This window comes from Canis aureus, chromosome 6 (genome assembly GCF_053574225.1).
Source record: "Canis aureus isolate CA01 chromosome 6, VMU_Caureus_v.1.0, whole genome shotgun sequence".
NCBI lineage: Eukaryota > Metazoa > Chordata > Mammalia > Carnivora > Canidae > Canis > Canis aureus.
This window is the reverse complement of record NC_135616.1, coordinates 43665458-43693183: the sequence shown is the minus strand read 5'-3', so window position 1 is coordinate 43693183 and position 27726 is coordinate 43665458. Positions and strand designations below refer to the sequence as shown.

The 27726-nt window shown below is 44.1% G+C and overlaps 2 long non-coding RNA genes across 3 annotated transcripts; one reads left to right on the top strand and one right to left on the bottom strand.

Annotated features, from left to right (window-relative positions):
• Window positions 1-1419: 1419 nt before the first annotated feature.
• Window positions 1420-5013, bottom strand: LOC144315990 (uncharacterized). The gene is made up of 3 exons (XR_013381734.1): window positions 3731-5013; window positions 1867-2206; window positions 1420-1764 (listed from the first exon to the last, which is right to left on the bottom strand). It is a non-coding gene; the product is annotated as an uncharacterized LOC144315990 (long non-coding RNA).
• Window positions 4066-26452, top strand: LOC144315987 (uncharacterized). Of its 2 annotated transcripts, XR_013381732.1 has the most exons (5): window positions 4066-4551; window positions 6075-6282; window positions 22955-23080; window positions 24028-24874; window positions 25116-26452. It is a non-coding gene; the product is annotated as an uncharacterized LOC144315987 (long non-coding RNA). The 2 variants fall into 2 exon arrangements; XR_013381731.1 differs by lacking the exon at window positions 25116-26452 and having other exon boundaries at window positions 24028-25108.
• The last annotated feature ends 1274 nt before the right edge of the window (window positions 26453-27726 follow it).

Here is a 27726-nt window from a genome sequence, read left to right as displayed (position 1 = left end):
AGAGAGCCTGGGGGGCTCAAGACGATTCCCTGTAAACAGCTTTTCTCCACACTCCAGAGGGCACATTTCCACAAACTTCCACTGCATGGCACCATCATAGCATCCCTACTATTCAGTGAGTGTGGATCTCAGTCTGGGATGGGAGATCTCAGCTCTGTGGGTAGTAGTGGCTGGTTCTTATATCTGCCAACCCTTGTTGTAGTTAGAAACTTTATATTAAATCTTCCCTGTTTACAGTACTGTGATTTCTTTCTTTTCTTTTCTTTTTTAATTAATTTATTTGAGAAAGAGAGAAAGTGAGTGAGAGCAAGGGAGCAGGGGGAAGGGCAGAGGGAGAGCATATCAAGCTGACTCAGTGCTGAGCACAGAGCCTGAAGTGGGGCTCCGTCTCAGGACCCTGAGATCATGAGCTGAGCCAAAATCAGGAGTTGGCCATCCAACTGACTGAGCCACCCCAGTGCCCTACAGTACTGTGATTTCTCCCTGATTGGACTGACAGAGCTGTGCTCCCCTAGAGGGAACACCATATTTAGCCATCATCTGCTCACACATCCTACACAGAATTAGTTTTTTAGATCCATTACAGCACTCAGCTACCTGAGAGCCATTTTGACAAAAAAGTTGATGGGCCTTGGGCAGGGAGTAGCTCTTCCCTTCTCGACTTACACAGTTTGGGGAAGTTTGGGGGGGCTTCTCCTCTTCCTCATCTCGGGGATGCAGGGTGTGTGGTCCTGCCTAACACACCCCTCACAGCAACTGGCCCAGGAGCAGGTGATCCCAGCCCGATCCATTCAAACCCAACCAGGAGGTTTCTTCCATCCTGAAGCCAAGAATCTATCCCTTGAACTGAAATTGGCAGAATGTGAAAAAATGATTTCAGAATTGCTAGCAAATACATCCTTGCCCTAGAGGAGCCTAAAATGAGGTCTACCCACAGATGGACACCACGGTGACAGGTGGCAAAACAGAGTTACTCCTAATGCCATCTTGGGGTCTCTGAATAATTTTGAAGACAGCTTTAGTCCTCCCTCCTTGTGCAAGCTAACGAACCTTGCCTCTCCCCATTGTCTGACCTAGCCTCGGTCAACTTAGGTTTTGGCCTTTGACAATTGAGAAGAAACCTTCATGGAACATTTTATAGACTTCCCCGGAACCAGTTCCTGCTGCATTATTAGAGTCTGTGTAACCAGAAAAGATAAACAACATTTCAGGCTAGGCAGAGAGAAAACTTGGAGGTCAGCTCATCCGGGTTCAAGACATTTTCTATTTTTTAAAAGCTCCCATCAGAGTATCTTCAAATCCTCTTCACAAAGCCATGAGTGCTAGGATTTGACACCCTTGCTGGTTTCCATGACAACCCTTGGCAGCTATGATAATACCAAAACAAAACCCAGAGGGCTTGGTGCTTTTACCTTTATTTTGTGGTCAGATCATCACCAATTTTATTATTTTTTAAGATTTTATTTATTTACTCATGCGAGACACAGAGAGAGGCAGAGACACAGGCAGAGGGAGAAGCAGGCCCAACCCCAGGATCACGACCTGAGCCAAAGGCAGACACTCAACCACTGAGCCACCCAGGCATCCCAGATTATCACCAATTTTACCAGAAAACGTTCAGTCCCCTTTATTCCCATCTGTCTTACGTCTTCAGTTTTGTCCAGGAATGTGAATGGGTTAACAAGAGGACTCCTCTCACCATCCTGGGGTTGTGTTCTCCTTCCAGATGCACATCCTCCGACTCTGGCGAGATTACTCTGTGACCTAGTTTCAGTTACATAAGTTGCACTAGAAGGATTCTTGGGTACAGTTGCTCAAATTAGCTCCGTGCATCTGTGTAGTAAATAAGCTCCGTGGCAAGCTCACCTTATTTTTTTTCCCAAAGAAGAGATTCCAATGGCCAGCATCTGGGTCAGAGGCTGTTGGTCTCAGGGTTGGGACAGAGGACACAGAGCTTCTATCTCTCAGGAACATCCAGCTCAGCTCTCCGATCCTCATGGGGCCCTCCTACCTTCTGTTTGTCTTCCCAGTGCTCCCCTGGGAGGCCAACCTCCCGGGATGGTTGTACCTGCTGATGATGTCATTGCATGAGGCACCAAGTGCTTGGATTCTCACATCTTGTCCCCCTTCCATCCTCAGCTGGAAGAGCTCCAAGTATCTGTACTTCTCTGCAGCACATTACAGCTTGTGACTGGGATTGGATCACCTGAGGGCCGAGAGACAGGTTTATACCCAGCCTATTCACTGCTGGAATGGTTTCAACCTAAATTTGATAGATACACCTCGATGGAGGGAAGAGAGCCACCTTTTACTTGTGCTGGATGCTGTGTGAGGTGCTCACAGGCTGGAAGGCTGGATGGCAGGGGTAGCCATGGGCAAGAGCTCCATCATAAAAAAGACCTGGACTTACACCCTAGCTAGTGCATAGGCCTCATTCATTCCTTACCCGTCCTCTGCCACCGGTCTCTTATCTGTAAGTGGGAATAATGATAAATCACCCCATAAGGTTGTTATTAATAATATAATAGTAATATAATATTATAATAGTATACTTATCAATTATTGATAATATTAATATTAATCATATAAGCTGATGCATACAAAGCATACTGTCCGGTACTCAGTAGACATTCAATAAAGGTTAGTTAGTAGTAGGAGTAGTAGTAGAATTTCTCTGTGATCCTGGGAGCATCTCATGTGACATCATCATAGATAAAGTTTAAGTCCTTAAAAGGAAAAGTTCCAGAATTTATAAGCCTGAATATACTGGCTTCTGGAACATTGACTGATGTTGGAAGGGCCAACATCTGAGTATCCTGGCATTGGCACTTGGCACAGAGATCTGTTTATTCTTTGCTTACTGTGTGCCCGGTGCTAGGCAACCTGCTCCATGACCTTATGAAGCTCAAAATTTTGTTGTGGAGACAAGGCCAGCAAACATAACATCTGTGAGCAATATATGGCTAAACTGTCTTTCTGGCAGAAGTGCAGCTCTGTGAGCACCCAGCCTGCCCTAGGCCCTGGATTAAAAGCATCACCTTAGGGAAGCCCAGGTGGCTCAGCAGTTTGGCACCGCCTGCAGACCAGGGTGTGGTCTTGGCGACCCGGGATCGAGTCCCACATCGGGCTCCCTGCATGGAGCCTGCTTCTCCCTCTGCCTGTGTCTCTGCCTCTCTCTATATATATATCATGAATAAATAAATTAAATAATTAAATAAGTAGTTGGCTGAGCTGGGATTTGACTGTGGGTCTGGGTGCCTGGTCCCAGGTGCTCCCTTCACACCTGACAGCCTGTCCAGCACTTCCAGTGATGCCAGAGAAGGGCACAGAGAAGGGCACAGTGAGCAACGCCTCCCAAGGCTCTGGTTGCTGCTGCCTTCACTCAGTGCGGTGGGGCGCCGACTGGGCCTCCTGAGGATTTGACACTGAGGCCCAGGGCAGCTCATTCCAGGCCACTGTCCTCGCTTCAATTGCACCCTATGCCTTGGAGAAGCCCACAAGCACCCTCTACTCCCAGTGCTCATAAAACCTACTCATCGGGGATCCCTGGGTGGCTCAGCGGTTTAGCGCCTGCCTTTGGCCCAGGGTGTGATCCTGGAGTCCCGGGATCGAGTCCCATGGCAGGTTCCCTGCATGGAGCCTGCTTCTCCCTCTGCCTGTATCTCTGCCTGCCTCTCTCTCTCTCTCTCTCTCTCTCTCTCATACAAAAAAAAAAAAAAAAAAAGCTTACTCATCCCTGGGGGCGCATTGGGCATCCCACTCGATCTCAGTTCAGGTCTTGATTCCGGGGTTGTGAGATCGAGCCCCGCATCGGGCTCCCTGCGTGGAGCCTGCTTCTCCCTCTGCCTCTGTGTCTTTCATGAATAAATAAATAAAATCTTAAAAAGAAAGAAAGAAGGAAAGTGTGTGTAAACAGTCAGTGCTCCAAGAGATGGAAAAATCAATCAAAACTCTAGCCAGTGGGGCTGGGCGGGGTGCTTTCAAGAGGTGGGGGGGGCCTGGGCTCCGGCGTTGGTGCTCGGCGCGCCACCTGCTGGGCTGCAAGAGGAACTGCAGCTGCGGGAGCCACCGCGGAGGGAGGAGGCGCGGTCGGGCCCCGCCCAGCGAGCAGGGCCCGCTGTTTTGCAAACCTCTGCTGGGGTCCCAGCGCCTCGTCGGTTTTCGCCATCTTCTTTATGCAGGTGCCCAGCCTCCCAGGAGGAAGATAAGGCTGAGGAGTGAACAGAAAGGATTTTCCTGCGCCCACTCGGAATGCAGAGAAGAATCCTGTGGAAAATCCAAATGGCATCCACGGACCAAGAATTTATTCGAGAAACAGATGACCTGCTCTGGACTCATCTTCTGAGCTGATGGTGTGAGGCTGAACCAAACCCTGACGGCTGTCACCCACGATGAGTAAAGGTGGATCCCAGCGCATCTGCAGCGAAGGCGCGCTCCTCGAGCACCTGCGCGCTCCCCTCCCCCACTGACTTCAGGAATGAGAGAGGAGGCAGCAGGCCCAGGGTGGGAGCTGGGAAGGCTCGGCCGCAGAGCGTGGCCCTGGAATCGCAGGTGAGGACCTGGCCAAGCAAACACCACGCCTCTTGCCAAGAACCCTGAGGAGCACAGAGGTGACCCTTTCTAACCAGCCTCCAGCTCAGCCTCTCTATTAAATTCTTCATTGCGGTCACTGCGTTCTTCAATTCTAGGATCGCTGCTTGTGTGTGTCTTTTTAATGGTTTCTAGTTCTTTGCTGAGTTTCTCGTTTTGTGCATGCATTGTTTTCCTAAGTTTGCTTGGGTGTCTGCATGTTCTTGCAGTCTGCCGGCTGACCTTCTGTAAGAGAATTATTCTTCATTATTTGTCAGACAGTTCATAGATCTCCATTTCTTCTTTTTTTTCTTTAAGATTTTATTTATTTGAGAGGAAGGGCATGCTTTTGAGAGATAAGGGCCATAGAATGTCTTTCAAGGCTGCCAGGCAACTGTGGCCATGTTTTCCAGAGGGGCAAGACTGGAGGCTATGCCGAGCAGTTGGGTGTGTTGGTGAATTTGCTTTCCTGCCCAGGCAGGATGTAGGATGTGCTCCACATCGGGTTCAGCCCAGTTGAGTGGGGATCAAAATCAGACAGAACTCCAAGTCAGTCAGGGTCCCTGGCCAGAAGGGGCCACCAGCTTAGCTCTGCAGATGGGCAGAGCTGCTGCCTGGTATCTGGTCGGGATACTGGTGCCAGCAGGTATGTGGTCCTCCAAAATCTAAGCACTGGTTGCTGTAACCCCTGCCTCCTTGTCCATCTCTCTCTGATCCCCACTGGTGCAGCCCCATGGGTTCCCCTGGTGATCTCCATGAGGCCATACCCAGTGGGCTTCCCCAGAAGCATCCCAGAACATTGGAGAGCTGGATGTCCGCTCTTGGTTCTCTTTTACCCACTGGGAAAATGGTGGGCCCAGGGTGCCCCCTTGGAGCTCTGCTGTGTTGGCCAGGGGAAGGAAGGATGTGATCAAAATGGAACCATTCCTATTGGGCTTCCAACATGATTGGGTGAGGTCTCAGACTGTGCTCACTCTGACAAGTGGGGCTTCTTCACTGTGTTCCAGGGGCTGTTTCAGCCTCCCCTACCCACCCTCCCACCCCGTGTTCTGGGATTTTTAGTGATAATGTCTTGTCCATGTTTAGTTGCTAGTTGGTTTTCTTGTGAGGGAGACTAAGGTCATGAACAACCTATGTCTCCATCTTGATGCTAACCTTCTTCCTCATTTACTTTTATTCTTACTTAATTCATATAGACAATCTAATTTGGACAATTTGGGTCTCAAGATAGCTAGCAGGTGTGTTTTGATGCTGGCTTGCCTAGGTCTTGCCACTAACATCAGTTTCTCTGCCTTGGTTCTGAGGAGTGTGGCTGGAGAGAGAAAGAATTTGAATGAAATGGGTCTGTAGAATTGTGTCAGCCAAGGAAAATGGTAGTCATGCCCCACTATTACTGTTCCTCTACTCCTGGCAAGGTGCTCAGAACTCATTCCTACCCACTGGTGACCAAAGACACACTCAAGGGCTGGATGATGGTGCAAATACTTCTCTACTCTTCTTCTTAGGTGACCTTCCACTCTCCAGGTGCTCAGACCACCTGAAGCACCTGCCTCCTCTTCTGCTCCCTCTCCCCATCCTGCCTCACTTCCCATGGCCTCCTTCATTCCAGCCATTCTGGAGAATACCTCCCTACTTGCCCCCAGCCATGATACTTCAGAGATGAGCACCAAGACGACAAACCTCCTTCATATTAATGTTTATTGTTAGATATTGGTAAGTGTTTTGATGATGTGTGCCGATGCCAGGAGACCCACCCCACTAGAGTGAGGCCAAGGCAGGTCACCTGTGCCCCTCCTGCCACATGTGCATGAAATGACATTAACAGGTATAAGAGCAATGCTTGTAGTGTGTTCCTCCATTCCGTCATCAGGGTTCCTTCCGTGGCAGCAGGCTTTAAAACATGACAAAGACTAATGAGACTCACATTTGGTAAGTATCTCTGCCAGCCTAAAAATGTTCATTTTTATGTGTACAAGGATGGTCTCAGAAAGAGAGTGAAACACAGATTGGGATTGTCTCCCAAGTGACTCCCAGAAGATTAAAACATGGCTTCGGCTAAGGGCACTGGGGTGCAAGAGCTGCTATTTATAGCTAAAAGGGTGGAAAGGGTTACTCTGAGAATGCCCAGGGAAGTTTTTAGGGGAGCACAAAAGCCAATCAAAACAAGCGGCCTCTGGGTGAGAAGAGCACAGGGGCGCACCTGGTGGCCCCTGCACATCCTGTGCCTGGTCAAAGTCTAGGGCAAGGGATCTTGATCTCGATCCCTCTTCTCACAGAAGGTGAGAAAGAAATGCCTTGAAAAGAAAACACAGAGTGCCAAAGTATCACTTGGTTTGATGTTATAGCATCTTTCTGATTACAGAACACTTATTAATTGAAATATTCCAGTTTGCAATAATTGTATGGGGGCTTTTTCTTCCCAGAATTTAGGGAAAATCTTATACAAAACAACATCATCGAGTTCAGAGAAAATGTAAAATGTAGACAAAATTAATAAGAACTATGCTGGAAGGGAAGTTTATGCCTGTGTGTGTGTTTGAATGCCAGTGGAGGAGGGGGAGAGCCCAAAGATACAAGGAATAATACAAAGCAAGACCTAAAAATCAGCAAAACCCACCATCTCCTGGAATGTTCACAACTGTTAGACAGTCTACATGTATGTTCATGGAACAAAGGCAGGCCTGGGTCTGGATGAGACCAAACCTGGATCCTCATATGTCTGCTGACATTCCTGGAAAGCAGAGATGAGGGCGCCTGGGGGATTCGGTGGGTGAAGCATCTACATTTGGCTTAGGTCATTATCTCAGGGTCCTGGGATTGAGCCCCCCCCACCCCCACCCCGTGTTAGGCTCCCTGCTCAGCCGGGGGTCTGCTTCTCCCTCTCCCTCTGCTGCTCCCCTCACTTATGTGAGCTCTCTCTCATGCTTGTGCTGTCTCTCTCAAATAAATAAAATCCTTAAAAAAATTTTTTTTAATCTTAAAAAATAAAAAGAAAGCAGAGATGAGAAACATCATCAAGCCACCAGACACAGCCCCCCCCCCCCCCATGACTCTGCGTCAAATGTTTGGAGGTGTCTCCTTCATGTATGGGCAGCAGATGGCAGCACCAAAAAGAGCGAGTCCGACAGCTACATGTGGGTGTGCAATTAGCTGGAGTCAATGCACAGCTAAGTGAGCATATGTTATTCAATGTAACACGTTAACCTTCCTTCCTCATCTTGAGGATATTTTAATTTTTATGACATATTTATCTAGATTAGAAGAAATAACCATTATAGTTGAAATACAAAGATGTTTTAACTCTTTATGTTGATATGTATCCCAGATTCTTTTGAAGCCATCCCAGGGATCGTATCATTTTTTCTGTAAAAAATTCACTATATATAAAAAAGATAAGATATACATATATCTATATATCTCTAAAAGATAAGAATTTTAAAAAACTAGCAATAATACCATGATTACGTTTAAGAAAAATAACATTAGGGGGATCCCTGGGTGGCTCAGCGGTTTGGCGCCTGCCTTTGGCCCAGGGCGCAATCCTGGAGTCCCGGGATTGAATCCCGCGACAGGCTCCCGGCATGGAGCCTGCTTCTCCCTCTGCCTGTGTCTCTGCCTCTCTCTCTCTCTCTCTCTCTGTCTATCATAAGTAAGTAAATAAATCTTTAAAAATTTTTTAAAAAAGGAAAACAATGTTTGCATCTTAAAAAAAGAAAAATAACATTAACACTTTAATATCATCAAATATTCAGCGTTCAAATTTCCCCCACTCAGCTCATCAACTAGTTCAAATGTCACATTTGTCACAATTTTTATTTTATTTTACTTTTTCAAGTGGGCTCTATGTCCAATGTGGGACTCCTACCCATGACTCTGAGATCAGGAGTCCCACACTCCACAGACTGAACTAGCCAAATGCCCCTACGAATATTTTTTATTTTTTGCCCCTACGAATTTTAAAATATACCTATTTATTTCAACAAATGCTGATAGGATCACTGGATATGTGCATGGGAAAAAAAGTGAATCTTGGCACCCTAATAAAATGTTAAGATGGATCATGGATGAAAATGTGTCAGGTAAAACAATAACGTTTTAGAATAATGTACAGATTTAGAGTTCATAAAGATTTCTTTCTCTCTTCTTTTATTTATTTATTTTTTAGAGAGGGAGAATGGGGTGGAGGGGCAGAAGGAGAGGGAGAGAGAATCCCAAGCAGGCTCCAGACCCAGAGCAGAGCCCAATATAGGGCTCAATCCCACGACTCTGAGATCATGACGTGAGCTGAAATCGAGTTGGACACATAACTAACTGAGCCACCCAGGCGCCCCCAGGATGCGAAGATTTCTTAAACAGAAAACAAAAGGCACTAGCCTTAAAAGAAGAAAAGTGACAAATTGAGCTTCATTAGAATGAAGCCATTCTGTTCCATAAAAGATACTATTGGAACAGTGAAAATGCAAGGCACAGACCAGGAGAGACTCCTATCGAGACTGTACTGATGCCCACCATACAACCACTGTTGTTGCTTATCCAGCAAAAGTCATCAGTGGATGTGAAGTCAGCGAGCCAGACACTCATGTGGTCTCCCAGTCTCTCTCCACAGGTCACTTAACTGGGACAAAGGGGAAAGGAGCCTTTAATGTGTGGGAAGTATGTCAGGTTCCACCTTAATCAAGTGATCAAATTTAACATCACCAAGAAGAAACAACCATGGGAGGACAGGGAATTCTTAATAGGTATCTTATAAAAGAGGACATGTAAATGATCAATAAATATGTGAAAAGCCAATCTGTATCATTAATTACAAGTAAATACAAATTAAATTAAAAACAGGATGAGGTACCACTACATACCAACAGCAATGGCTTAAACATAAAAAAGACTGACAATACCAAGTGTTGGTGAGGATTCAACTAGAGCTCTCTCTGAAGCCACTGTCTATAGTGTAGCTAAAACAGCCACTGTTGAAAACTGCTTAGCAATATCCACAATGGCCAGAGTCCAGTCTTTTTTTTTTAAGATTTTATTTATTTATTCATGAGAGACACAGAGAGAGAGGCAAAGACATAGGCAGAGGAGAAGCAGGCTCCCTGTGGAGAGCCCAATGTGGGACTCTATCCCAGGACCCCAGGATCACGCCCCAAGCTGAAGGCAGACACTCAACCACTGAGCCACCCAGGTGTCCTGAGTCCAATCTTTCAATACAGCAATTTCATTGATAGATACATATCTCAAGACATGAGTCTACATGAGCAGTAAAAAATATGTACCAGAAAGGTCAGAGCAGCTTTATTCCTTTTTTTTTTTTTTAAAGCAGCTTTATTCCTAATAGTAAAACTAGAAATGACCTAAAGGTCTATCAGCAGAAGAATAAAAACTAAGATTTGGGTTGATGTATGCAATATACTATTACACAGCAATAAAAATAAGAAATAATACATTCCTGGTACATGCAGCAGCATGGAAGAGTCTTACAGATATTCTGTGAAAGAAACCAGGTACAGAAGAGTATATACTGAATGGCTTCACTTATATGAAGTTTGAGAAGTCAGAAGAGACGGTCCCCCTGGAAAGGGTTGTACTGAATGAAAAGGATCTCAGGGAACCCTCTGGGGTGCTGGAAACATCCAAGAGCTTGATCTGAGTGATCTGAGTGGTAGTTACTGGATGCATATATGTGTTAAAGTTCAACATCTGTATATTTAAGGTTAGTGGAAGTTGACTTTACTATGTTTATTTTATACCTCAATAGAGAAGAAAAAGCATGCATAAGCTAACTCAAAGGGAATCCTACTGTTCAAAAAATGGGACAGTTTGAACATAAAAACAATTTTGACTGTGATGTGTTGAAGCATATTAAATAAAAATCCATGAATTTATAGGAATTCTAAAAATGTTCGTTGGTCACTGTTATTATTCTGAAAAAAAAAATTTAAAGATTTTATTTATTTATTCATGAGAGACACACAGAGAGTGACAGAGACACAGGTGGAGGGAAAAGCAGGCTCCATGCAGGGAGCCCAATGTGGGACTCGATCCCAGGACCCTGGGATCATGCCCTGAGCTGAAGGCAGATGCTCAGCCATTGAGCCACCCAGCTGCCTCTATTCGGAAAAATTAATGAAGGGAAGGAATCAAGCATTTCTTTCATTTTTAAAAAAAGATTTTATTTATTTATGAGAGAGAGAGAGAGAGGAGAGGGACAAGCAGATCCCAATATGGGGCTCAATCCCAGGGCCCTTATATAAGGACCTGAGCTAAAACCAAGAGTTAGACACATAACTGACTGAGCCACCCAGGTGCCTTTCTTCCTTCCTTTCTTTCTTTCTTTCTTTCTTTCTTTCTTTCTTTCTTTCTTTCTTTCTTTCTTTCTTTCTTTCTTCTTTCTTTCTTTCTTTCTTTCTTTCTTTCTTTCTTTCTTTCTTTCTTTCTCCCTTCCTTCCTTCCTTCCTTCCTTCCTTCCTTCCTTTCTTTCTTTCTTTCTTTCTTTCTTTCTTTCTTTCTTTCTTTCTTTCTTCTTTCTTTTTTTTTCCAACAATATTCCAGGGTAATCATAGTTGATAAGGCATTTTTTTTTCTCTATATATCAATTACAGCATAATATTGCAGAAGGAACAACAGAATTCGAACTTTATGGCTTTAAAACACTAGTGAAATAAGAATTATCAATGCCTGCCAATCAGGTAAATGGTGGATGTGGCGTTTTGTAGTGGAGGAATCAAGTTGACCCCACCTCAACCCAAAGACTGAACTGATCACTACAAGTGGGAGAGTCTAATGCTCTGTGCCTCATGATATGATATAATATGGAGCACACAGTGCCAACCACAAAGCATTCTCTTCCAAAGAATAGCCCTGAATGTAATCAAGCGTCTTGGTCTACCTATTCATGTACAGGAAATTGGGGGAATAAAGGAAAATGTTAAATAACATATTGAAGTGCAATCAACCAAATCCGGAATGTGGGTGATTCTATAGGACAAGAGATGTGATTTCAGCAACAAATAAATAGCATGAAAATACATGAGGGTAGAAGGCATCGTTATAGATTAAGAGACTTACAAAGTTTATAAACAAACAATGTGTATTGTTTGGAAGCCGATTTAAACTGAACTTACAGTGTGAGGTAATCCTGAAACTTGACCGTGAACTGAATATGACATTATATTAAGGAATTATTGTTAATATCAATTGTGGTGAGACTTTGGGGCTTAAGACTTTTTTTTAAAGTAGGCCCCGTGCCCACCCATCTCAGGGCTTGAACTCATGACCCTGAGATCAAGATCTGAGCTGAGGTCAAGAGTCTGACACTTAACTGACTGAACCACCCAGGTGCCCTGAGGCATAAGATTTTTTTAAAAAGGGGTTGCCAGATCATGACCTCAGTGTCGTGGGATTGAGCCCCTTGTCTGGCTCTGTGCTGGGCATGGAGTCCGCTTGAGGTTCTTTCCCTCTCCCTCTGCCCCTCCCTCTGCTCTCTCTCTCTCAAACAAATAAATAAATCTTAAAAAAATTTTTTAAAATTCCTTATTGATATAGGAGCCAGTGTGAAAACCTCTAAATATGGAACAATTTAAATATTAGCATAAATAATAATAGTAAAAGCTTATAAGCCATTGAATAAAATAAAAATGCAGGGCACCTGCGTGGCTCAGTGGTTGAGCATATGCCTTTGCTCAGGTTGTGATCCCCAGGTCCTGGGATCGAGCGCCTCATCATGGTTCTCCCTCTGCCTATGTCTCTGCCTCTCTCTGTGTGTCTCTCATGAACAAATAAATAAAATCTTAAAAAAGTTGCACAAGTCCAGGCTGATACCGATAATGTATACAATATACATACATGTGTATTCAGGGCAACGCAGTATCAGGTCGGCTACTTATTTTTGATTGGTTTTGTCATGTTCTTCTAGCTTTTCTCTAAGTGTGTGGTTTCCTGATTCTGTCCATTGAAGGGCAGCCCTGGTGGCCCAGAGGTTTAGCACCACTTTCAGTCCAGGGCCTGATCCTGGAGACCTGGAATCGAATCCCACCTCAGGCTCCCTGCAGGGAGCCTGCTTCTTCCTCTGCCTGTGTCTCTGCCTCTCTCTCTCTCTCTCTCTCTCTCTCTCTCTCTCTGTGACTCTCATGAATAAGTAAATAAAATCTTTAAAAAAGGAAAAGGCTTAGAAACAATGATATCCCAATAACAATGATAACATTCAGATCCTAAAGTCTAAATACGACTTCTCATTAAAAGAATAGGGGTCCTTGGAGAAATGGCTGATTCCAGAGCTAGTGTAGAGATAATGTGAGCCGGAAACCTTTTCTTGTGCAAGGAAGGAAATGCCCAGAAACATGGAGACACATTAAAACAACATGGGAAGAACAAGCAGGATTAATCTCTGTGTAGGAATCAGAATAGGGGATTGACGCCTATTGACGAAAGGATTGATTGACAAAGGGTAATAGGAATGATTCTGGGATGGTAAAAATGTTCTGTATCTTATGTAGGTGCTGGTTAAATAAGTCTTTTTTATTTTTAATATTTCAAATTGTGGGGCAGCCTGGGTGGCTCAGCGGTTTAGCGCCACCTTCCGCCCAGAGTGTGGTCCTGGAGACCCTGGATCGAGTCCCACGTCGGACTCCCTGCGTGGAGCCTGCTTCTCCTTCTGTCTGTGTCTCTGCCTTTGTGTGTGTGTCTCTATGAATAAATAAATAAAATCTTTAAAAAAATAAAAAAATAAAAAATAAGATTTCAAATTGTACACTTAAGATTTATACCTTTCCCTGTCTATAAGATTTGCCTCATTAAAATAAGAAGGCATAGAAGTAGTTTCAAGAGGCTTGCACTGGTCATATTTGGGGCAATTTTTAAAAAAGATTTTATTTATTTATTTATTTATTTATTTATTTATTTATTTATTTATGAGAGACAGAGAGAGAGACAGGGGGAGACAGGGGCAGAAACAGAGAGAGGGAGAGAGAGGCAGAGGGAGAAGTAGGCTCCATGCAGGGAGCCCAACGTGGGACTCGATTCCGAGACCCCAGGATCGTGCCCTGGGCTGAAGGCGACGCTAAACCCCTGAGCCACCCGAGCTACCCTATTTGGGGCAATTTTGTGTTAAAAACAAGATGTTAATGGATTCTACATTTTCAGTGAAAACGCAATCCACAAATTTTTAGTAATACTAAAACAAAGTTAAATGAGGGAATGTATGGCTCTTCTTTTATTTATTTATTTATTTATTTATTTATTTATTTATTTCTCTATTTGAGAGAGAGAGAGAGAGAGTGTGTGTGTGTGTGTGTGTGTGTGTGTGTGTGTGAAGGGAGGGACAAAGAGAGGACAGAAGCAGACTCCACTAAGCGTGGAGTCCAATGCAGGGCTTGATCTCACGACCCTGAGATCACAACCTGAGCCAAAATCGAGTCCAATGCTTAATTGACTACACTACCTGGGTGCCCCTGCATGGCTCTTCTTTATGAGACAATTCCAACTAATCAATGTAAAAGGAATGATAGAGTAAAAAAAAATCTTAAAAAATAATTATTTTTGCAAAAATCCATGTAATAATTGATCCAAGCCAGAATCACCACACTGTTGAGTGAAAGGAAGAAAGTCATTGGGGGCACAGTCTCCAAGTTTTACATGAAAGATTATCTCTTCATTCCAGAAGGAAAAATTTCCTTAACAGAGTCGTAACTCAGCATCACCAGCAATGAGACAAGCTGACATTGTGTTCCTTTGGGGGTGCTGCAGTAGCAGCAAAGAAGTATACAACAGCCAAATGCAATGCATGATTATCAGCTGGGTCCCGATGTTTAAAAAATCCTGTGAGACATTTTGGGAACAATTTGAAATTTAAATATGTCCCAAATATTAGCTAGCATAACCATAACAGTATAAGATGTCTTAGGTGTGATAACAGTGTATGGTCCTGTTGAAGAATGTCTTTGTTCTCTGGAAATAAATGCTGGAAAATTTAAGGGCAAAATTTATTATGTCTGCAACTTGCTTTGAAATGATTCAGCAAAAATACACACACACACACACACACACATATATATGAGGATAGACAGAAAAAGTGGCAGAGTATTAACAATTTATGAAGAAGATATATGGGTGTTCATTGTATTATTTTTTGGTAGGTTTGAGCAATTTCAAAAATAAATGTTGAGGGGAGAAGAACTTAATATAAAAATATTTTTAAAAGATTTTATTTATTTGAGAGAGAGAGAGAGAGCACGAGTGCAGAAGGGGCAGAGACAGAGGGAGAAGAAGGCTCCCCACTGAGTGAGGAGCCCTACACACTTGGGGCTTGATCCCAGGACCCTGAGATCATGACCTGAACTGAAGACAGATGCTTAACCAAGTGAAATATCCATGTGCCCAGAAACATGGAGACACATTAAAACGACATGGGAAGAACAAGCAGGATTAATTTCTCATTTAAAAAAATCTTAATGAGGGATCCCTGGGTGGCGCAGCAGTTTGGCGCTTGCCTTTGGCCCACGGTGCGATCCTGGAGACCTGGGATCGAATCCCACGTCAGGCTCCCGGTGCATGGAGCCTGCTTCTCCCTCTGCCTATGTCTCTGCCTCTCTCTCTCTCTCTCTGTATGACTATCATAAATAAATTAAAAAAAAAATTAAAAAAAAAATCTTAATGATATGTTTTTTTATAGTCTTGCCAAAATATTATTTAAAATAGTTCTTAAAAATTAAATAAAACAAAATAGCTTTTTCGGGGTGCCTGAGTGTCTCAGTTGATTAAGCGTCTGCCTTCAGCTTAGGTCATGATCCCAGAGTCCTGGGATCAAGTCCCACCTCGGGCTCCCTGCTCAGTGGGGAGTCTGCTTTTAGCTCCCTCTTCCTGGAGCTCTCCCTGCTTGTGCTCTCTCTCTGTCAAATAAATAAATTAAGTCTTTAAAAAATAAAAATAAAATAAAATAGCTCTTTCACTAGTGAGACAGTATTGAAAGAACGGCACATGAGCAGGCACTTTCAAACAGTGCCTAAATATCTGTGGGAATCCTTCTCTGCCACATAAAATGGGAGTCAGAATCTTTTTTCTTTTATTTAAGATTTTATTTATTTATTCATGAGAGAGAGAGAGAAGCAGAGACATAGGCAGAGGGAGAAGCAGGCTCCCTGCAGGGAGCCCGATGTGGGACTTGATCCCAGGACCTCGGGATCACGCCCTGAGCCAAAGGCAGAAGCTCAACTGCTGAGCCACCCAGGCATCCCAGTCAGAATCTTTTTAACAAGATTTTGTTTTGGGGCAGGTATCTTGGCAATGGCTATAAAAAGCAGTTCAGGTTTATATACTGACAGGTGTAAACAAGTTCAAACCACACCCAGTTAGGAACCCTTGATAAACACAGCAGTTAGAAAATATATATCAAGAGCTTCGACTCCATAATCTTTGGTTTGGAAATTTATTGTAACAAAATTATGCAAAAGAGTGAAAAGTTTTATCTATGTAAATGCATACAGCAGGATAATTTACAATAGTAAATTGACAGATGAAAATTCTCTCCGTGCACATCTACAAAGGGCTTCTGTACTTAAACCGTGTCTATCAGGGGGCACCTGGGCAGCTCAGTCTTTGAGCATCTGCCTTCAGCTCAGGTCATGATCTGGGGTCCTGGGACTGAGTCCTGCTTCTCCCTCTGCCTATGTCTCTGCCTCTCTCTCTGTGTGTCTCTCATGAGTGAATAAATACAATCTTTAGAAACAAAAAACAAACAAACAAAAAAACTCTATGTCTATCAGTATTATGTGGATTACATATATATATATATCTTGAGTTATTTAACTTCTTTATATATTTTGGATAGTAACTTCTTATTGGATCTCACATTTAGGTTTTTAATCCATTTTTAGTTTAATTTTGTGTATGGTGTAAGAAAGTGATCCAGATTCACTCTTTTGCATGTGGCTGTCGTTTCCCCAACACCATTTACTGAAGAGACGGTTTTTTCCTCATTGTATATTCTTGCCTCCTTTGTCACAGGTTGATGATATCATTGTGGGTTTGTTTCTACGCCCTCTATTCTGTGCCATTGATCTATGTGTCTATTTTTGTGCCAGCACCATACTGTTTTGGTTAGTACAGCTTTGTAGTATAGCTTGAAATCTGGAATTATGATACCTCCAGCTTTGTTCTTCTTTCTCAAGATTGCCTTCCCCATTGGGGTCTTTTGTGGTTCCATACAAATTTTCGTATTATTTGTTCTAGTTTCATGAAAAATGCTGTTGTATTTTGATAGGGATTGCATTGAGTAATATTGGTCTTAGTCAGCTGGATGAATGTGTAATGGGCTGATAATTTATGTTAGTGATGGAGAAACCTGATAAATAACTTTCTCTTCTCAGCCCAAATTGGGATCTAATTGAGGAATCGGGCGTGGATTAGTTTATATCAGCTTTCTAAAGAGTGCTGGGTGTGTGGCCACAGTGGGCTCCCTAATCCTTCACCCCTGAGTTAGACAGATGTTGTCATCTGGGCACTGACACAGTTAGACATGGTGGAGAGCAAAGCAGAATCAGCTCTGCACACAGACGTCTGAAAAGATAGAGGGAACACCTTTTCCTTCTCCTGACTCACCAATCAGATAAGCATTCTCCTCTACTGGGAAAGAGGTGGGAAAGGAGGCCAGGAGTGTTGTTCTGAGGAGCCCTCTCCACAGGGAAGCCACCCCATCCCATCCCCTCCCCTTTGTGAAGCAGAAGACAAGCACGTGCTTGTGCTCAGAAGCCTGAGATATCTCCTGTTGCTTGGTCACATCCCTGGGCTGGAACCATAATCCTGGCAAGATCCAGCGCTCCTCTCACTCAACACCACACCTGTGCAGCTGAACTTGGCTGAGGGAAACGAAGGCAGCCTCCGGATGAGGCTTGTTGTAAATGTGTGAGCATTCACTTCCGCAGGCTGGTTGCACTGTCTTACCCCAGATGGTTATGAGCACCCCCTCCCTCCTTTGTTCCTGCTTCTATTTCCTCCAGCTTCTCTCCCAGCTGGAGACTTGGCTTCAGACATCACTGCAAAAAAATAAAAAAAATAAAAAAATAAAAAAATAAAAATCACCTAATCAGATGGGGATTTTCACAGGCTCGTTACACCAATCCATCTCCTGCGTCCATGCCCCAGTGCTGTCTCTGACATGCCATCAGGAGTACCGGGGGCATACTAGCCTCTATCCTATCTTTGATTCAAGGTCATTCCCGGGCACTTCCCCTTTCTCTCCCACATCATCAGTTTCTTTTTGCTGGATTGTCCTACAAACCAATCAACCAACCAACCAACCAACCAACCAACCAACCAAGAAACAAACCAAAAATATCCCTCTGGATCTCCTTTCTCCTTGCTGTTACAGGATTTGGTGTCCCCTTAGTGCCCATGGTTCTTGGTCATGCCACTTTGAAGAATGATGAGGGCAGCAAGGCAAAGTTTATTGAGCAAGAGTATAAAGCTCCCAGAGAAGGAGGGGGGCCTGAGTGGGTTGCCCTCAGAGTTCCTAAGTTTAGTTCCTAAGTTTTTATGGGGTCTTTTGTGGAACTTTCTTATGCAATCAGGGTATGCTGAGTCATGCCAATCGGGGCTTTGGTCATGTACCTGTCTACCTCTTAGGTGAATGTCCACGTGCTTATGGTTCTTTTTTTGATGACATCCAGCGACTTGGGTCTTACCTATCCCTTGCCCGTGATACTGACAAATGCTTTCATGGTTCATTGTCTTATTTTAGGACATTCTGCAGATATCATTTCTGCAAAGGCTGCAAAGCAGAATGTCAATGGGGTTCTGTCTCAGCTGCACAATGGGATGCCGGTGCTGTTTGATTTTAGCTGCCTTGACTCCATATTTCTGTGTTGGAGACCCTGCCCTGACTCCCTAACTGTCCCACTGACTCCTAGCACAGATCTTGCCCTTGTCCTATTTTCCTCTGGACAATAAAACTGCTTGATTTCACCGTGAGATTTCTGCTCCTGCTGTTCCGCACTGTGGAGCCAGTGCTCATTTTCAGTCCCAGCAGCATTGGGCGCTGTGAAGTGTCTTCTAGAAATATTTTTCCTCCATTGGCTGCCAAGATACCACACTCCCCTGGTTTCCTCTGTACCTTTGCTGATTCCTCTCCCCTTCTTCCCCTCTAAATCAGTGCGGTCCAGAACTTTCTGCACTGATCCAGACGTTCTGTGTCTGCACTCTCCAGTATGGTAGGGACGAGGGAGCAGGAGGCAGCTGAGGACAAAGCAGGAGCTGAAACACCAGCCCTCCCCTGCCCACACACAGGTGGGACATGGGTGACCTTCCTCAGGTAGCCCTGGCTGCCCTAAAGCTAAGGGAAAAGAAAAACAAATGGTTAACTTTCAGGGATCACAGTCCTGCCAGACACCAGTCTCTCTCAGTTCACAAATGTCTTAGTGATTGCTTATCAATAATCTAACTTCCAGAGGGAACTGTAGATTCAATTAAATGTCCTTATAACCTGCAGCCCATTGACAGGTAGGTACAGAGTGTAATGTTCCTCCAGGAAGCTCCCAACTGTCTGAATGTTAATACTTTCCTGGGGAGTGGGGGGTGGGGGGTGGGGACGGGGCAACAACCTTAATTTGACAATGGCAAGGCCTCCAGCATCTTGTAGGTCCTCTTTTGCCTATGAAAGTTCTCTTGAAAACCTCTCTTTTCCTACCACCCCCAACTCCCAAGTATATAAATCAGACACCCCTTACAACCCCGGGCAGCAGCTCTTTCTGCCCACAGGTCCTGTTCTGGTGCTTTAATGAAATCACCTTTTTGTACCATAAATGTCTTAAGAATTCTATCTCGGCCGTGGGCTCCGGACCTTACCCCACCAAACCTCACCTACATTCCAAAACTACATCAGTCGGCCTGTGCGCTGTTACCCTCTTAAAATGAGGCTAGCATACTTGAAGAACTGAATTTTAACTTTAGTTTAAAATTTAATTTTAATAACCACATGTGAGCAAAGACTATTGTATTGAACAGTGCAGCTCTAGATATGGGAGTGTCCCTGGGCTCAGTTCTTATGCTAATTAAATCCAAGTTCAGGCGCCCATAGCTCTCCAAAGGTCAATGCTCAAGAGAATTTTGATTGGAAAGCAATATGAACTTTATTAAGGAGGTCAGCCACCTGGGGAGAAGGCGGACCCTTGTCCAAACCCAACTCTGACGTTTGTGCCTGGCCCAGACATTTGTAAAGGGCTTTATTTTTTAAAAAAAATATTTATTGATTTGAGAGAGAGAGAGAGCAGGAGCAGGGGAGGAGCAGACAGCAGGGAGAGAATCTCTAGCAGACTTCGTGCTGAGTGTGGAGCCCCACCTGGGGGTCGATCTCATGACCCTGAGGTCACAATCTGAGTTGAAACCAAGAATTGGATGCTTAACCGACTGCACAACCTAGGCACCCTTAAAGGGCATTGATCAACTAACGGAGTGTTGTGGTCTGTGTCATTTCTTGATTACATGCAGACTCAGTGATGCCAGCTACAGAGTAAGCTTGGTGCTTGGAAGTTGTGCAAGAAATTCTTATTTCTTAATGCTCAGAGAGGGTTTGTCTGAGAAGATCTGCTTCCTTGGCACCTGGGGGTGGTATAAGAGTATTCTGTTCTTTCTGTAAAGGAGGAAAAGGTCTACAGGTGTGCAAAGGTTGGTTAATTGCGGAGGCCGAGAAAATTAAGGCCATTCCACCTCAAGTTTAGCGTTAGCACAAGTACAGCCACCTTAGGCCCCTGTGAATAAGAGCTGAACTTTACAGGAAAAAACGCAGAATGCCCTTGACAGAGAGTCCCATATCAGAATGAGAACAGAGCTTAATGCCCTTGACAGAAAGTCACATATCAGAATGAAAACAGAGCTCAGAACGCCCTTGACAGAGACAGAAAGTCCCGTATTGGAATGAAAACAGAGCTTAAGAAATTCCTCCACCCCTTCTGAAAATCCCCTAGACTAGCCCATAAAAACCCCCCTCAGGGTCCAAGTCCCTGCTCTGCTGTGTCGGGTATACTTGAACCCAAGCTCGAGCTTGCTAATAAACCCTCATGTACTTGCAACCGTGTCGGCTCCTTGGTGGTTTTCTCGGATTCGCAATCTTGAGCACAACAAATAAAGTCCTTTGTGTGGCCTTAAAAGAGAAAAACATTTTGCTAAAAGATGGCTGGGGTCATCCGAAAGCTAAGGTGGCTTCAAACAGGCTCTGGCCTCAGAATGTGAACATTCTGGTCCCTCATTTCCCAAGGCCAGGGATCTGCCAATCTCAAAGAAAGGGGATTAGTTCTGTTATGGATTAAGGGCCTTGCATCAGCAAGCAGGGGGTGTGTTATCCTGAAGCATGCTAACCTTTGACACTGGCTGGAGTGCTGTTACATTTGGATCTTCTCTTTTCTCTGCCTACACCCATGCTCCTGGTAGTGTTACTCAACCACATGGCTGTGATTACTACCTGTATACCAAGAGCCCCAAAGGTTTAGCTGCAGCCAGATCCTACCTCTGAGCTCCAAGAGAGAAGATCAAATTGTCTACTTGACATTTCCTACTTGGATGTCTTGGACATCCCAAACTTATTGGGTCCAGAATGGTGCCCCCAGTGTCCACCCCAAGCCAGCAAAACCCTGGAGTCCTCCGTGGTCTTTTCAAGCATTAGTTAATAACCACTCAAACTTGCAGCTGCTCAGGCCAAATGTCTTAGAGTCATCTTAGATCCCTCTTTCTCTTTATGTTCCCTTCTCCACCCAATCCACCAGAAAATCCCCTTCACTCCACCTGCAAAGATATCTGAATGCTGACCACTTCCCAGCGCTTTCACTGTCCACATCCTGACACAAACCATCACCCCTCACCTAGATCATTGCGAAATCTCCTAATATGTACCTAAGTCTGAACTTGGTCCCTCTGTAATCTATTCCCCACAAAGTAGTCAGCATGGGGGTTTAAAAATAGGTCTTGGGGAAAAAAAGAAGTAGGGTGACTTTTCTCCCCAAAGAGACCCCGGTCTCACTCAGAGGACAGTCGGGGTCCTGACTGTGACCTAAAGCTCCTGCATACTATGCCCTCCTGCCTTCTACGGGGCCTTGTGTCCTCCCACTGTCTCCTCATCCATCCACTTAAACTAGTTTTCTCAAAGGTGCTCAGATGTACCCAGGGTGTTCCCACCTTAGGGCCCTTGTTGCATTATTTGGTCTGGAATGTTCTCTCAGATATCTGCACAGCCTCCTTCAGGGCTTCTCTCAAAGCCACCTTCTGAGTCAGGTCTTCCCTGACATTTCATCCAAAATCTCACACACAGCACCACCCTGACTATTTACATCTCTCTTCCTACCTTTTCTTCCTCCACTACTTACCTAACATTCTGTATGTTCTTCTTCTTTTTTTTTTTTTTTTTAAGATTTAACAAATTTATTTATTCATGGAGACCCAGAGAGAAAGGCAGAGACACAGGCAGATAGAGAAGCAGACTCCCTGCAGGGACCCTAATACAGGACTCTAGCCCAGGCCCCTGAGATCAAGACCTGAGCCAAAGGCAGAGGCTCAACCACTGAGCCACCCAGGCATCCCTAGCATGCAACAATTGAAAGAGTAGATATTTTAATGATTTTTTAAAATTTACTTGAGAGAGAGAGAGAGAGAGTATGAGTGGGGGGAAGGGCAGAGAGAGAAGGAGAAGCAGACTCCTTACTGAGTAGGAAGCCCAATGCAGGGCTCAATCCCAGGACCCTGGGCTCAATCCCAGACGTTCAACCACTGAGCCACTAGGTGCCCTGGTCCTATCTTTATTTGAAATTTTCATATTTTGCTCATTATGGATATCTTGCATTATTTTTTAAAATTATTTTTAATTAATTAATTTATTTTTAAGTAAGCTCTATGCTCAACATGGCCTTGAACTCACAACCCAAGATCAGGAGTCCCATGTTCTACTGACTGAGCCAGCCAGGCACTCCTGTGTTGATTTTTTAAAAAATATTATTTATCAGGATTATTGAGGAGTTTTTTGATGGCTCCTTAAATTTTGCACTTAAGGCCCGGAGATGCCCCCTAGTCCTGGCCTTGGCACTTCAAAGAGTACCTGTGACATGTGATCTTTTGATATAATGAGAAATAATAGTTGGTCTTCATCCCTGGTTCCTGGCACAGAAATGCTAAAAGTCTTATAATTTTCTGAGTGAAAGAAATGAGAGGAGCAGCTTTTGTTATTCATAATAAGCACCTTTCAAGGGTACCTGAGTTTATGCTAATAAGCCAAATCCTGGAAGGTCCTTAGAGAGATGCTGGGTGGGATCTTGTCCCTGCCTCTCTCCGCCCCAGGAAACAACCCTGTCACCAGAGAGCTGAAATTTTTAGTTCTACCACCAATGGCAAATGATTTTATCCATCATGCTTCCAGGTTGGTTGGTGAATGTATCCACATGTTGGGAGTGTGAGACACCCAAGCTCCACAGGAATAGAAGCTCCTGTGCTTGGGACCCTTGGGGACTTCCTTCCATGTACCTCGTCATCTGGATGTTCATTTGTATCCTTTATAATATCCTTTTTTAAAAAATATTTTATTTATTTATTCATGAGAGACACACAGAGAGAGGCAGAGACACAGGCACAGGGAGAAGCAGGCTCCCCACAGGGAGCCTGATGTGGGACTCGATCCCCGAACTATGGGATCACTCCCCAAGCCGAAGGCAGACGGTCAACCGGTCAACCGCTGAGCCACCTAGACGTCCCCACCTTTATAATATCCTTGATAATAAACCTGCAATAGGATGTTAAGTGCTTTTTAAGTGCTTCTCTGATATTCTGTGAGCCTTTATAGCAAATTATCAAACCTGAGAAGGTGGCTTATAGCCAAAAGTATGGATGGCCCAAGGCTTACGACTGGCATCTGGAGTGGGGTGCCATCTCATGGGCTGATCCCTTCACCTGTAGGGTCTGCCCCACTAAATACTCCCACCACGGGGATTTCAAGTTACCAATGTGACTTCACCTGTCTCGTAAAATTCCTGAAAATCTAACAGTTGACTCTCTTGAGCCAGTATGAATGGCCTCATTGCACCAGTGGATATAGAGTTTATTAAAACTAAAATCATTAAAAACAGGGGCGCCGGGGTGGCTCAGTCCAGTTAGATGTCTGCCTTTGGCTCAGGTCATAATCTCAGGGTCCTGGGATCAAGCCCCATGTCAGGCTCACTGCTTGGCAGGGAGTCTGCTTGACCCTCTCCCTCTGCCCAGCCCCCTCCTTATGCTCACTCTGTCTCTCTCTCAAATAAATAACTACAATCTTTAAAAAAATTAAAAATAATAAAGTATAAATGTCTGAGGATTTGTACAGAGACCTTTTAATGAACAAATTTTTAGTTAGGGAAAAAGAGAAAGTGATATGTAAAAGGGAAGGAAAAAGAGATAGCATCTAATTGGTTAAAAATAAAAGAACTTAGTTTCTGTTACTTTCCTAAAAGATCAACTCAGATGAATTTCTTTTCACAGAGTCATTATTATTAGCATGATGGGCGAGACTGGTAGAAACAATGGATATTATCGGATGGGCCTGTGTTGTACTGTTTAGCAATCCCTTATGTGCTAAGATCATAATGTGTTCTAAAATGTGGTAGCTTATGAAGGATTTTCTGAGTGTATTGGCTACTTTGCCTGCCTTCTGTTTACATTTGGAAGCATGGCATTATCCACTAGGGATTAACCAGTAATTCTGGCCATTACAACAACGTATAGGTGACTCCCCATTACTTCTTCCCTTCACATTTGGCCATAACTGTCAAACTGGTTCTTGAGTGTGGGTCATACCTACATCTGCTTTCTGCCTCCAGAGCCCCCTGATTCCTACAGCCCCCACCTTGCAAGCATAGTTCTCTTCTGGAAGAGCCTTAGAACTACCTCTGTGTTCCTTTATTTCTCTCTTCTTTCTGATTCTCTATGCAAAGATAAACAAAGCCAAGGGGTTCCTGGCTGTCTCCGTTGCTAGAACTCAAGATCCCAGGGTCTTGAGTTCAAGCCCCATGTTGGGCATAGAGCTTACTTTTTAAAAAAGGAGAAAGCCACACAGTAGATGAAGTGGTAAGAACAGGTTTTAATTAGTAATACATTATTGCATTAGAGAAAGAGTCCAGTGTGAACTGAACCCAAAAGATGTGATCTGGAAAAGAAGAGGGAGGGGGTATCCAGGAAGTAAAGAATGAACAAGAGTGGAGAAGAAGGGTTGGTCTGTGTGAAAGTCATCAGGGCTTGCTAATTAGAGCTTACTACCCTCCTGCAGAGGCTGGGGAGCTGGGATCCTCTCTTCAGAGTTGAAGAACAAACGGTACGTTCTTTTGGCAGTCTTGAGTTTTCTCAGGCAAGCACTCCAAGGAGTCCAGTCTCATCCTAGGAAGGCGGCCTTGAGCTGTGTTATCAGTGTTTGTTCGAGTCTTTATAGGCCAAGGTTGAGGCCTAGTTGAGAAGAGGACTCAGAGGGGCCTGGCTACAGTTGGCCCACAGAGACAAGCTGTGTCACCCAGCAAAACATTTGAGCTGAGATTCTGGGCATTCTCTTCTCTTTTCAGGTCCCAAAGCACAGAGGGCTGAGGCTCCGACTTCATGAAGATGGTGGCCAGCAGCCTCATCTGCAAGCCAACCTTGTCTTTTCTGGTTGGACCAGGGGGCTTTCCTTCTCCTTGGTGCTACCCTGAGAAACCAAATGATCCTCTGTGTTGGTCCCTGGGGAAGAAGGAATCCCTTGTCAATCCTTCAGGTGGAGGATTACTTCAGGAAAAGCCTGACCTTCTGGGGCTGCTCAATGCAAAAGCAAATTTTTCCATGACGCCCGTCACCATAGATCCGGCCTGCTTTTGGGCTTGAAATAAATGGACACATACAGATTTACTCTTTCTTTCAAGATTTTCTCTGCTCACATTAGAGTTTGTGAGATTTATACATATTGTTGTGTGTTAATGGATCAAAAAACATGCCATGGGGGCAACAGGAACCTGGTCTTGGGGGCAGGACTACAGGTGGTGAGGCATGATTCCCACAACTGCCCCTCTACCCCTCCTGCAAAGCCAGCCTCTGCTCCTTTTTAAAAATTATGACACTAGGATGCCTCAGTGGCTCAGTGGTTCAGTATCTGCCTTTGGCTCAGGGCGTGGTCCTGGGGTCCTAGGATTGAGTCCCACATTGGGCTCCCCTCGGGGAGCCTGCTTCTCCCTCTGCCTATGTATCAGCCTCTCTCTCTCTGTCATGAATAATTAAAATCTTTAAAACAAAATTTTGATGCTAAAAGGAACATATACTTGTTTTAAAAGACCACAAGTTTTAACAATATAGAAAGGTAAACATTTTAAAGTAAAAGTCCCTTTCTGCTCGCATAATTCATACAAATCCACTTCCCAGTAATAATAACCAGCACTGCTAATAATAGCTTACATTTACTGAACAGTTACTATATGTAAGGCATGTTCCCAAGCATTTTACCGCGATTGCTTTATGAAGATTTGTCATGTATTCTTCCCATTGTTTTATATGGATATACGCATATCCTTTTCATATTAAGTAAAGGATTTATGCTCTCATATTATTAGTAAACTTGTTCTTTTCACTTACAAAGTATCTTGGACAATTTCTGGATCACAACACATATGTCTTCCTCATTCTTCTTCACTTGCATAGTTGGTATTGAATGGATTTGGACCATACTTTATTAAACAAGTCCTCTGGGGGCACCTGGTTGGCTCAGTAGGTTAAGCTTCTATATTCAGCTTGGATTGTGATCCCAGAGTCCTGGGATAGAGCCCCTGTATTGGGCTCCCTGGTCAATGGGGTATCTGCTTCTCCCTCTCCCTTTGTCCCTCCCCCCTGCTCATGCTTGCTCTCTTTCTGAAGTAAATAAAATCTTTGCAAAAAATTCTTCTGGCACCTCGGTGGCTCAGTGGTTGAGTGTCTGCCGTTGGCTCAGGTCGTGATCCTGGGGTCCTAGGATTGAGTCCCGCATCAGGCTCCCTTTAGGGAGCCTGCTTCTCTCTCTGCCTCTCTCTCTGTATCTCTCATGAATGAATAAATAAAGTCTTTTTTAAAAAAGCGTCCTCTGATGAAGGATATTTTAGTCATTTCTAGTTTATTACAAGTAATATTGAAATAAGCATTGTAGCATAAATGTTTTTGTAAACTTGTGCATATCTATAAGATTATTTTAAAATTGATTTTCAGGGATTCCTGTGTGGCTCAATGGTTTAGCACCTGCCTTTCACCCAGGGCATGATCCTGGAGTCCTCAGATCGAGTCCCACATCAGGCTCCCTGCATGGAGCCTGCTTCTCTCCCTGCCTCTCTCTATCTCTCATGAATAAGTAAATAAAATCTTTTTTAAAAATTTATTTTCTACTGTATTAGAATGTAAATTTTAATGTGGTCAGCAGCCTTGGTTTGTATATTTCAATATCCCCAGTATTTTATTCCTAGAGCCTAGCATATAGTAGGTGCTCAATAAGTACTCAGACACCTACCATTGCGCACCCATTCGAGGGACAAAAATTAGGAGCTTGACAATACCAACTGTAGGCCAGGCACCTGGATGGTTGAGTCGACTGAGCATCTGACTTCGGCTCAGGTCATGATCTCAGGGTCCTGGGATCATGTCCCGCCTAGAGTGGTGGAGCCCTGCATTGGGCACTGCCCTTATCGGGAGGTCTGCTTCTTCCTCTCCTACTCTCTCTCTCAAATAAATAAATAAATAAATAAATAAATAAATAAATAAATAAAATCTTTAAAAAAATACCAACTGTTGGCATGGATGTGAAGCAACAGAATCCTCATATCCTGCTGAGAGTGTAAGTCAGTACTTTGTTTTGGAAAGCAAATTGATAACATCTAATATGTGTGTACTCTATATCTAACTATTTCATTCTTAGGTATATATTAAGATATACTTTTGTGCATGTGCTCAAGGAGACAGTTGCAAGAATTCCATGATTGCATTCTACAAAAGCAGTACACAAAATTGTTCAAAAGCCTGTAGCATTATATTAGTCACCTTCCACAAATGCATACCACACGTTATTTTTTGTTCTGAACCACTTAAAAATAAGGTGAAGAGGGACACCTGGGTGGCTCAGTGGTTGAGTGTCTGCCTTTGGGGTCCTGGGAGCGGGTCCCACATTGTGCTTTCCCCCACAGGGAGCCT